Here is a 12,969-nt window from a genome sequence, read left to right on the forward strand (position 1 = left end):
CTTGTAATACTTACAGGGGGAGTAAACACGGCTCAGAACCCACCATTCGACGTTGGGGGGTTGAGGATCTTGAATCAGTAACCTCAATCTTCCCAACAATGGTTCTCAGCTTCCAAAATGCATCAAGCAGAAGCCTGAATCTAAGGAAATTGATGGAGATGCTAATCTTTCTGAGGATGAGGCTACGAATGCCCAGTCAATAAGGTTCTTCAGGCAGAGCAGAGAAGAACATGCGATTAAAGTTAGGGGCGGAAACAAAGGAATGAACTAGAGAGATTAACTGATAGACATGGTGTAAATAGGCCAATTAAATTAATCAAGAAATCACTCACTAAATTAGGGCTAATCTATTGGGAAAGTGCCAGAATCATTCGTAATGGAGGCGAGTTAAACGAAAAGTTTGATTTAATAATCATGAGGCAACAGGGTTAATGAAAAAGTAAATATGTTCAATATATAAAAATTATTTACAAGACGAGAACCAGAGCCATCTCTGCTTGTACATTAAAGCAGGGTTTGAATATTATCAGCCAGAAATAAAAGAGATCTCAATGACACTTGCTATCTTCATTTTCTTCATCAAAGTTTCAATATAATAAAATAAATATATAAATAAATAAATAAAATGAAACAATAATATCACGTACTTGAAATTATAATTTTTTAAATAATTTCATAGCACTCCATAAACATCGAGAAAGGATTTAAAATTCTTTTTTAAAAGTAATTTTATCTTGAGAAATGGTAAATATATAATTTCTTCATAACAAAATGTACCTTTGATAGGAAAGGTTTTAATTTTTTTTATAATTTTTTAAAATTCTTTCCTAAAAGTAATTTATCTTGAGAAATGGTAAATACATAATTTCTTCCTAACAAAATGTACTTTATACCTTGATAGGAAAGGTTTTAATTTTAATTTTTTTTATTTTTTAAAATACAGAATATTTTGATAGAAATAACAATAAAATAAATGAAATATTATTTATTAGCACCTGCTAAATATAGGGAAAAAATGGAGTTGTTCACTTCGATCTGTCAAAAAAATGGAGTTGTTCACTTCGATCTGTCAAGCCTGAGGCTGTCCGGCTGATTAGAAATATCTAACTGGTTGGCTGGTAAGGGCGGATGGTCTAGCTGGCTGGCTGGCTGAATGGGCATCACACCGACTTTTTATTATCCGAGTACTTTATCCGAAACGTTATTAACCCTGATAGAATTGTCATAACTGGAAAGAAATGTCAAAAGCTAAGCATACAATAAAGAAAGGGAAGAGAAAGGCTTTCCCCTACCCGGCCTGGCTGGATGCTCTCAATACCCCTCCATTCTTACCCCGCCATTTAAGGCGGCAAATAATATTTAATTGATATTAATGATTTTAGGAAAACCAAAATGAATCAAATTTTTTTAATAAAAAATACGTTATATTGTTTAATAATTATTAAATTAAAATTCATAATTTTTTTTTTTGAGAAATTTTATAGTTAAAAATAATTATTTCATTTTATAAAAAGTAATTGAGATGTTTAATGTCAAGATGATGCTGTTTTAAAATAAAAGAGGAATATTATAATATATATATATATATATATTTTGAAGTATAATGTATTGATTATTTAATTGAGGAAATTAATACATAATATAAAATTAAATAATTGAGAAAAAAATAATTTTAATTTTTTTTGGATTTATTCTAGATAAAGTCGAAAAATAATTGTTATTTTAAGCATTTAAATTTAATTCTCACAAATAATATGTTAAAATTATAACTAATACATTGTTATAATAATTTGAAATCTTACTTAACTATAATTTTCCCCAAACCTCTAATCCTCTTCTCCCACACATATATATATATAAACTTACTTTATATTAATAATCTTTTCTAAAAAAAAATATAAAAATAATAATAATACACAATAATCTATAATATAAAATGGCATATATAAAACCAAATTATAATAATAAAACTCTATTACCAACATTGATATACTAAATTATATACAATTATATTTCATTCAAAATAAAGCTATTTTTTCATTTAAAAAAAATTATAACAAAATATATAATCAATGGTAATTTAGCACCTTCAAAAAACTATTTAAATAATTTTTATCATAATTTAAAATACTAAAATAATAATCAAATGAATTTACAACTAAAACAAATTTCAAAACACATAGGACTTTAAACATTCACTAATTAAAAGGAAACATAGGACTTTAAACATTCACTAACTAAAAGAAAACAAACAAAAAAGCACAAAATAAAACATTCATATGGACACAATTTAAGTTCAAAAACATCATTATATGCACATTTACAAAGTTATAAACTAGGGATGGTATAAATGCAATTAACCGTAAATGAAATATGTTGCATTTCAAAAGATTTAATTTAAAAATTTAACACCTGAATTCAAATGCCAGACAGGGTTGGGTCAAACTAATGAAGAGCGGGTTAAGCGTGCAAGGGAAACCATATATGGATTAGATAAGAAACATGTCCATTAAATTAATCTCATCGAAGATAACCGATGGGAGTGAAATTAAATGAAAAAAATAATTTAATACTCACGATGCAGAAAGGTTAATGAAAGGATAAATTTAAAATAAACATGGTTAAACGATGTTAATGAAAAACTAAAGTTAAAATGCCTCGAAGAGGCAAGCCAATCTGTGAGTATCCATAATGGTAGATTGAAGTAGGGTTTGAAAAGCGGTAACAGTAGCCAGAACAGAGCAGAGCCGAAGGTGAAAGAGCATCCAGTGATATGTCAGTGGAGGAGAAAGAGGACAATGAGGGATTAGTAGTCTAATATATGGTCGGCCAATGTCAAATGAAGTCTAACGGCAGTTGGTGGTGTGCAGATTCGAACTCGTCTCTGTTGGGTCATGAATTCGACTCCAAACAGTGCCGAGAAAGGTTTGTTGGGTCGCATAATGGGCCACTCTACAACCCATCAATGTTGTGGCGATGCTCATCAATGGTTTGTTGGGCCACTATACAACGTCAAGCTTCCCAGCAATGGTTCCCAACTTCCAAAATGCATCAACGAGAAGCCTGAATCTAAGGAAAGAAGGCCCGGTACAATTGCACCACTGTCAATAAGGTTCTTCAGGCAAAGCAGAACAGAGCAGAACATGCGATTAAACTTATGGAGGAAACAAAGGAATGAACCAGAGGGATTAACTGATAGACATGGGTAAACAAGCGAATTAAATTAATGAAGAAATAGGCTAACTAAATTAGGGTTATTCTATTGGGTTAAGAAGAGAACCAGAGCCAGAGCTATCTCTGTATACCATGCTTAAAGCAGGGTTTCAACATTATCAACGAGAAATAGAAGAGATCTCAAATAGAAATTGCGATCTTCATCACTCTAAAGAAATTTCAATATAACCAGAAAAAAAAAGAAGAAATTAGGTAATAAAGAAATTGCTTCTCATACCAGACATCAGATGAAGTGAGATTATCATGTACCTGAAGTAAAAAACCTCAAATAACTCCAGGGGAGAGCCAAATCCAGCTACCCCTCCTTTGAAGTTGTTTTTGAAATCTGGTTAAAACTACTGACGAGGAGAGAGCCAGAGCCATCTCTGCATAGCTGGAGTTCGACATTATAGCAAGGTTCGGACATTATCCACAAGAAGAAATAGAAGAGATCTCAATTGGCAGTTGCTATCCTCATCAATCTTGAAAAAAAAAATTCAATATAACAAAAAAATGAAACAAAGAAATTAGGTAGCAAAGAAATTGCTTCTCACACCAGAGATCAGATGAAATAATAAGATCAAATACCTGGAGGATGAACCAAATCCAGCTACTCGTCCCTTCCCTTGAATTTGTTTTTTCAGCGAATGGTACCAATCCAATTGCCTCCTCTTCCTCTATCGCATAAACCCGCGACTCAAACACAGACAGACACACAAACGCCAAACCACCAAACACAGACTGAGACTCGAGCACGAAACCACACACGGACTGAGACAGCCAATCTAACAGACATACGAGGCCATGGATAGAGGAGGGAGGAGCAGCAATATGTTGAAATTGTGTGAGATTTGAGGTATGTATATACACTCCCTTTCAACGGATAGTTGAACCACAATTACCAAATTATCTAAAAATGCACACTCTGCTTTCGGTTTATCCCTTTTCAGTTTAAATTCGTGCTTTTAACTTTTTCAATACTTTTCCTTTATTGCCTTTTTAATTTAACTTCGATTTTAACAATTAATCATTCATTCTGTTCTCTGCGTTGTGTGTCGAGACTCGAGACTGAGACTCTGGCAGAGAGGTCGCTGAAGTGGAAATCAGCTGAAGCAGGTCGAAAATTTGAATTTGGATATTCTTTTCCTTTAATTTAATTAAAATTGATTGAATATAAAATTTAAATTTGCTTTTTGTTTTGAGCTTTCACAACATGGATGGATGGATAGCTGACGTTTGGAAATTTGCAAAATAGATTTAGAAAGTAATAAGAAGTTAATAATAAAATAAAATTGAAATTATAAAGGTTAATAAATTTACAAAATAATTTTTAATTGAATGGAAATGAATTTGTTAGTTAATTTTAAATATAATTTTTTTTAAATTAATGAAAGTAGGTACTTACTTGTTTTCGGTTACGTAAAATGGTATATATTCTTTTCAGTGTAAATATATATAAGAGTTATAGGTATATTTAAATAGTATAATAACATAAAATATAAAATATCAAGTTGAGTAAGAAAATTTATAAAATTTTAAATTTTTTTGCACATGATAAAGATTAATTGTATCATATTAATGATATCACTTTTTTTTTTTTTAATGTTTTTTTGCACATGACAAAGATTAATGGTATGAATACTAATGATATCACTCCTTTTTTGATGTATTTGTTTTTTAAAATGTAACTTTAAAGTTTAGGAGAACTATTTAACATGTTTTTCAAATATGTAATTCTATGTTCCATAATAGTGTTACATTGATTTTGGGAAATTTGGAAATTAAGATAATGGTTGCTTAAGTTTACATAAATTTCACTTTCATGTTATTTCAACTAAGTAATACTAGATACCAATTAACCTTATAAATTACAAGTTGATTTTCTTCACTATTATTTCATGGAAAATTCACAAGTTATCTTTTTGTATTTTTTTCAAATATCTTAATTTTTTTTCTTCGTATTTTTTTCAAATATCTTTTTTTTTTTTTTTTAACCTATCTCTTATTAAGTCATTATTATTTAATTAATTTTTAAATATTTATATTTTTTAAATATATAAATTAGTTTTTAGCTACACTATATATATTGTCACAAAATTCCAAATAAGCATCCCATTTCCCCACATATACATATATATAATTAATTTGAATGAACACTTATATTTTTACTGTCTAGATTTTAGCATAAGTTAAAATTTCTTTTTGTTAAATTTCTTTTCATAGTTATATGGTTTATATTTTTTTTTTTTAATAATTATAATTAAAAAATTAAAGAATCTCTCTAGTATTACATTTAATGCTTATTTCTGCTTAATATGACTATTGATTGGAACTCTCACTTTTAGCTTATAAAAATGTTTTGGTTTTTGTGGTTTTCAATTTATGAGGAAAGAACTGAGCAACCTTGTGGTAAAAGAAGTTTCATATTAGTAACTTAATTTTAATAATTTTATGTGAGCTCTTGTTGCATATTAATTTATTCCTAATTATTTTTAAGTGATATATTATTTATTTCTTATTCTCTTAGTGTATTGTTATATTTTTTCTTAATTATTTTTTAATATATTGTCATTTTTTATTATATTATTATTTTGTTCATAATTATTTTTTCTTATTATATTTCCAAGTCATTTGTAGGACATATATTGTTTTTTGTTCGACATGTTTTCTTCTTCACTGAGCTTTATGGTTCCTCACATTTATAATGATGCTCAAATTTGTAACTAAACCTCGGTGAGAAGGATAAAAACCATTCCTCCCAACCCTTCATGACATGTGAGAATTTTCATAAGGAATATCATGAGATGGGCAATTAGATTTGCATTAAAAGAGAAATGGCAGCCCCCTCTAGCTAGAAGGAGCACGATACACGTCACCATGCACTCACTGCTATTGATGGCTTGATAATCAATGAAGTTAATGAGTTTTGTTGGTCTGGTGTGACAATTGTACTTCGTTCAAGGGAGTATTACTACACCCACATAAGAATGGAAAGAATAATAATCATGAATGATATAGATCACATGATTATGGATAATGGCTTGCAGGAAAGTTGGAAGATAGAAACAAGGGCCTTCCTCAAGAATCATATTATTCTACATGTTTGCACACCTCGACTTTTATGAGCTAGTTTTTGTTGGCATTGTAAGTGATTCATTCTTAGCCAGTTATATTTTAAACATTGTTATGTTGTGGCCACCACCAACCCCCCTCCTTATTTAGTATTAGCAATAACACTAGGTAAGTGGGGACCCTTAGTAAAAAATTCAAAAAATCAATTAAGGCTCATGTATTTTTACTCCTTAAGAAACATCGCATCGCGCAAAGAATGATAGGACATTTCCTTATGAGTAAAAATGATAAACTGCGAGATTGCGACACGAACTCCATCGCATCGCATGCATTAATAAAAACTCACATTGGAAAACCTTAAAAAATCGCCGATATGCGATATCGCATATCGCATATCGCAAATTACATAAAAAACACATAATGATTTAACGATTACAGCGATCTGCGATTTTGCGATACTGCGATCCGCGATCTTGCGATAGCGCGATCAAGCAACCTTGCGATAACACAACACGATGAAATTGCGATAATGCGATACTGCGATGCAAATCGCAGAAACATTCCATCGCAAATTTTCCTAGCTCAATATTCAAGAAAAAGTTTTCCATAAACCAAGAACTGGATACGCGCTTTAATGATAATTAATGAATTATATGCCAGTTGTTAATGAAAGATGGTTTTGTGTTATTCGAAGAGTCAGTTTACGTCAGGTGGCATGTTTTTGCATATCCGTAGCATTTAAAGCTTTCCTATCGATTTTTATTATCATTACTCTCTCCTCACTTGTGAACTGTAGGAACGAAAAACAAAAAGTTACACAAAGCCATGTGCAGGAAGCTATGAGGAAAAATGGTAAAACTCCAATGTTCAAAGACAAAGAAAAGACGCCCACATGCAACAAAGCCACAGATTCACAGAACACTGCTGAGCCATCCGTTACAGATCTTTCATTTACAGCCATGGTTGAATGAGTATTGAACGATGCTGATATCAATAAGCAGTTTAACGCTCAAGGTCAAGAGCTCACGAAAGCGTTATTTTTACAAATTTTGAAGCTTTATACCCAGTGAAGAAAAATGCGCCAAAGGCAAAAAACGCATCAGAGAAGCTCGGATCAAAGAACGAAGGTAGTTTCCGATGCTGAGAAAATTGCTCAAATAACAAAGCCTCTAACTGCTCAGTCACTTGTAAATCCAAAAAATGCAAGAAAGCAATGGTAAAGAACAAACTGGAAACATAAAGCTAAAGAAAAGGAAGAAGCGATTCAAGGGTTAACCAAGTTGAACTTGGATTATTACTGAGCATCCGTGGTGAAGCCACATAGTCAGAAGATGACTCTCGAGTATATCATCGATTTTGTTGAAAAGATGGTGCCAGCTCTTACCATTTCTGTTTGCTTAGCTCAACCAAAAGCGGAAGACAGTCAGCCGACTCTACCCAGGCAAATACTGAATGCTTGCAACATTAAGGAGCAAATGCAGAAATAGTTAGATATTAGATTTAATTTTTAGAAATAGTTTTGCTTAGAAAAAGGGCGGTCATTTAAACCGTATCCTGAATCTGTGTAATTAAGTTATTTAGTTAGTAGTATTTAAACCCTTCTCATGCATTTAGAGAAGGGTCCAGAAATTTATCAAAAACTTGTCCTCAGAACATGCACTTTTGCACCCTCAGAGGAGGTTTTGGTGAATGAATGGATCAAGATTTTTTGATGTTTGCATTTGATATCTGCTACTGATGTTGCACTTCTATACTCTTAGTGGATGTTAGAGCAAGGAGAGATAAATCATTGTCGCTTGAAGCTTATGAGTAGGACTAGTCATAAATGGTACTTTTATCTCTTGACCATTTCTGCTTATATGTTAAAGTGATATATAGTTTTTAGTTGTTTATGTATTATTGCATGAATGCCTGAGTTATCATTTGGCACTTTTGTATGGTGATAGCTATTTATTTATGCTTAATGTATGAATAGCTCATTATGCGATATGTTTTCATAACTGTTTCGTCTAAATTTTTATGTGAAGTAGTTCATCTTTATTGATTTCCTTTCTTATAATCGCTAAATGATCTTTATTACCAGTTGTTATTTGAAATCTCTTTAGATCGCATAATAGAAGAATTACATCCCGGGTTAGTATAGACTTAGATGTGTTGTTTATTAGATTACAATAGCATAGAATTATATTAAAGTTTGAATGAGAATATCTTAAATAGGAACTGTTAGATCAGCAACATCGAATTCTACACACACACACTCATAGATTGGGAAACTGGTCCCATTATCCCCAGTCAAACCCGCTATACCAAACGGATAAGGAGCTGCCAACCAAGGTCTGGACCGGGCGGGTATCCCCTTGTTGTCGACCCAATTTTCGGGGCTTCAACACATTATAAGTTCAAAGATGTGGATTTTAAAGTGATAAGTGACTCCAGTTTTTTCCAGTCTCTTTTAGTCTATCCCTACCTTCTCTAGATCACCTTTGCATCCATTCCTAGTTATATTTGCCTTACTTTAGTTCATTCCAGGCACACATGAAGCTAAAATATTTGAGTGAATTGCTCCTTGGTTTAGTGATATTCAATGACTTGATATTTCAATCTCTAGAAGGGCTATAGCAATATTCAATAGTAGCAAGCCACCAATCAATCTCTAGAAGGGCTATAGCAATATTCAATAGTAGCAAGCCACCAATCAATCTCTAGAAGGGCTATAGCAATATTCAATAGTAGCAAGCCACCAATCAATTATGGATGATCAAGTGAACAAGGTAATCATCATAGTGTTCCAAGGGTGATCTTCACAAGATGAAAAGCTTAGGACATACTACCTCAAATTATATTCTTCAGATTTGAGCCACAAAGGTATTTCAACTAATAAAATTAGATCTTCAAAGATTGACACAATATAAGGGTGTGATCAACTTGAACCCCATATGATGCTTCTGTCATTATCTTCATCCTCGAGATTGTGCCATTTATATTTATATCATATACCAGCAGCTACAGGGTTTACTGTGCTAAAGACTTAACCTTGTCAATTTTACTTCTATGCAAGGTTATTGTCAATTTATAACCCAGATCGAAGGAGATATATCATAGATACTGATTTCAAGGCACTAAGATAAGGTCGTATTACAGGAGCGAGCTATCTCTGGCTAAATTATATTTCAGACTACTTCAAATAATAATCACAAGTGCAAGCTTGATTAGTACGAAGTTAATGAAATCTAAATTATGTTATACTACGAGGTTACAACAATACAAATAAGTTATAGATGAGAATTGTAGTCACTATCATGGGATTTGTAGAGTATCAATTTCCATGTGTCATATCTTATCCATCATATCATGGCCAATATGGAGTTTGAACTTACTATTTTACATATCAAGGTGTTGTGTAGACATAATGAGTCATTGTCATGCAACTGGAGAGATCTGTAGTGATTCTTATGAACACCAGGCAGGCTAGAGTTTATAGAATGCAAATCATAAAATGTGAGTCATAGAAACAATGCAGGTCGAGGATCTTAAAGGGTTGAAACACTTCGTTAATGATGAACCGAAATAATGCCAATTATTGAGAGGGTTTGATGGAAAATTGTTACAACCTTCTTTATTTTCTCCTGTACCCCTACCTGACTGTGGCCTTCCTCCAAACACCTATGTTCCAATTTGCTGATGGTTTGGACTATTATTCAAACAAAAGATAAGAGTCACAGTCTCCCATACAAGAGATCTAAGGCCTGTGGCCTCTTTCCAGCATTTCAGCCTCCTGTCCAAGGCTGTAAAGCTCTACGACCTACTTGTAACACATAGCTAGGGCTATGGCCTGCTATAGGAGAGAAAAATCCAACTATGACAAGCCCAAACATCATGCAGAACTCACTCTCGGATGCATCTTCCTCCTTGTTGCAGTTTGGACCTATGAGAGATTACAAAGTAGTCTCAAACACATGGAAGAGTGCTTGACCTAGTTGTGCTCTAGCCTGGGCATATGTGGCCTAGAGACAAGGATTTTACACCCTCCAAACTGCTTACCAATAATTTGTTGTAGCAGCCCTCTTTCCATGCCTTTTAATACAGATGCAACACACCAAATGGCACAGAAAAATACCCAATGAGCATACCTCTGACTGTGGCCCTATCCAATAAGAAACTCACTCTCATAATCAAGGGTTAAACTTCCCAGAAAATCCTCTGGCCTCCACCCATGGTGCCTCAGACCTGTGACTCTCTCCCAAGGAAACTGCACCCTAAATAGAGATAAACATCTGCATAAACTTGACTTTTGACACCTATGTCATTTCCTTAGATGTCCACCTTTTTCAGAGGCATGGATGATGCACTTGGATGTGTCAAAATGTGGTGAGAGGACACCTCTATATATACAATTCGATGGGGGCTCATGGGACGTGACCATTAGGCTTGATGAGTCGACATAAGGATGAGGTCGACCTTATAAATTTACTTGAGAGAACATAAATTCGAAAACCCATTTTCCTTATCCAAATTTGGCCATCTTTAGATCGATTTTGGTCTTATCGAAGAGAGGAATTTAATGTTACAATAATATTTCCCATGGGAGCTGTCCAAAGTGGAATTTGGCCCTATTTGCCAATTTTAACAAACCAACATGATGGAGTGTAGATAGATTAACCCTCCAATTGTGCAAGGAAATTTTGGGTTGACAGACTTACCTTTTATAGGACCTAGTTCATTCTAACAAACAAGAAATGCTTGGGAATTAGTTCCCTGTGTCATTTTCAAATGCTGCAATGGATTATGAGTTCTCTGGCAATGTTATCGAGGCAACTATTACAAAAATAAAAAAAAGATTATCCTTGGTCATTTCATAGAGATTATTTTCCTTCAGAAACAGAGAGAGATTATTTTTACAATACCTTCTTTTGTTTGTGGCATGTAAGTAGATCTTGAGAGTAATATAGAATAGGAAAACCAATTGATCAACTTGTGATAAAGGTAAGTAACTGCTTGGACACCAACTTCTAACCCTGCCATATTCTTCTAAGAATAATGGATCAAGAAATCTCCAAGGCTTCAACTACACTGATTATGTCATAGAAGTTGGAACAACTAGAGATGCCATTGATGTGTAACTGTTAACATTCTGAAGATGATAGCACGTGTGTCTTTCAAGTTTCATCACCAATCATAGTGCAAACAACAAATTTTACCACTAATATAGTTCCTCGGTGATGGATATCAATCAAGCCTAGTTAGCCTTACTTGCTTGGTAAGGAGATGAGGCTTCATGTTTTCCATCTTGTTTTCCGCAAAGAAAGTTATTCTGCCAGTTTAAATTATTCATTACTTTCCCCTTTTACAAGCAAACACTTGGAAAAAAAGGATTTCGCACTTGGGAGTGTTTTGTAGGATAAAGGGAAAGGTAGTGGGTATCCTAGTAGTAGTTGCATTGGTCTTATCATCATTACACCACTTTTCATATGGGTCTTCACAACAGAGAATCACCATTACACTTTGTTGATTTATAAGCAATGATTTGGGTGAGTGACTTGGTGCAAAGTCACTACGATATATGTTATTTATGGATCAAGAAATGTCAAAAGATTTTCCTTGTATGGATTGTACTAGAATAATTGAATTGTTTCAGAGATATGGGAATGATGACCTTATATTGTTTGACCTATCAGAGATAGCAGACCAATGCCAAGCAAAGAAATTACACATTATATATGATAAGTGGGATTACCCATGACAATCTTTACTTCAACCTAATCTAGGTGAATTCGAGGGGCCTGCTCTCATAATTACTTTTGAAGAGACTGTGCTAAGTATGGGGGAAATATGCATTCTCCATCTTAATCCTCCATAGAAACTTCAAGGTCAAACCCTTAGCTATGGCTTAGGCTTACTGAGTTGTTACCTACTATGTGACCTCCCATTGATAGTTTCTGATGGATTTATTTATTTATTTTATCCTTTGGGTTTGGTCCTTAATACGTCTTTGAACCCTGGTGATTTTATACCTTCAAGATCACCAAGTGCAAAAATTTATTATTTACAAGGTGAAAATTTTCCTAGGAGGTTCCAAGATCAATTTCTTCCACTTTCTGTTAGCAAAACCCTTTCTTTTGGCTCATCTAATTCTACAATTATTTGTATGCCTTCGAAGTCTAACTCTACAAAAGGCACTGTTGAAAGTGGTGATCAGAGAATCAAATGATTATTTAACAAATTTAAATATCATGGTTTTGTTGTATTGTTGGTTTTTATGTTAGTTGAATAGGGGTTATTGTCAACTCGGGAAATAGGATTATCATTTCCATGCCAGAAATATGTTGTCTCTATGGGTCCCACATTTTCCTTTCTAAGGAGTTTATTTCCTGAAAAAAAGTGGAGAAAATTTCAAATATCAAATCTATTTAGTAGCTCAAGTGTTGCGACAAAATTGCATACTATAGATGTATGCATAGTTGAAGATGGGAGCGAAATTACTGACAAATGGCTTGTTGCCATTACCCTTGGCTCTGGACAAACAAGTGTGGCATTGGACAGGAGGTATATGTCTTACAACTTGGCTCAAATTGCTGGAGTTGCTACAAATGTGTCCCAGAATGGAAAAACTACAAGGGTTTGTGTAGATAATTGCATCTTATCCCCCCTTCCATTGAATTTTTCAGTTAGCATGCTAGTGACGAT

Source organism: Pinus tabuliformis, chromosome 2_2 (genome assembly GCF_031772625.1).
Source record: "Pinus tabuliformis cultivar Carrire ecotype Pingquan chromosome 2_2, CPIR1, whole genome shotgun sequence".
Lineage (NCBI taxonomy): Eukaryota > Viridiplantae > Streptophyta > Pinopsida > Pinales > Pinaceae > Pinus > Pinus tabuliformis.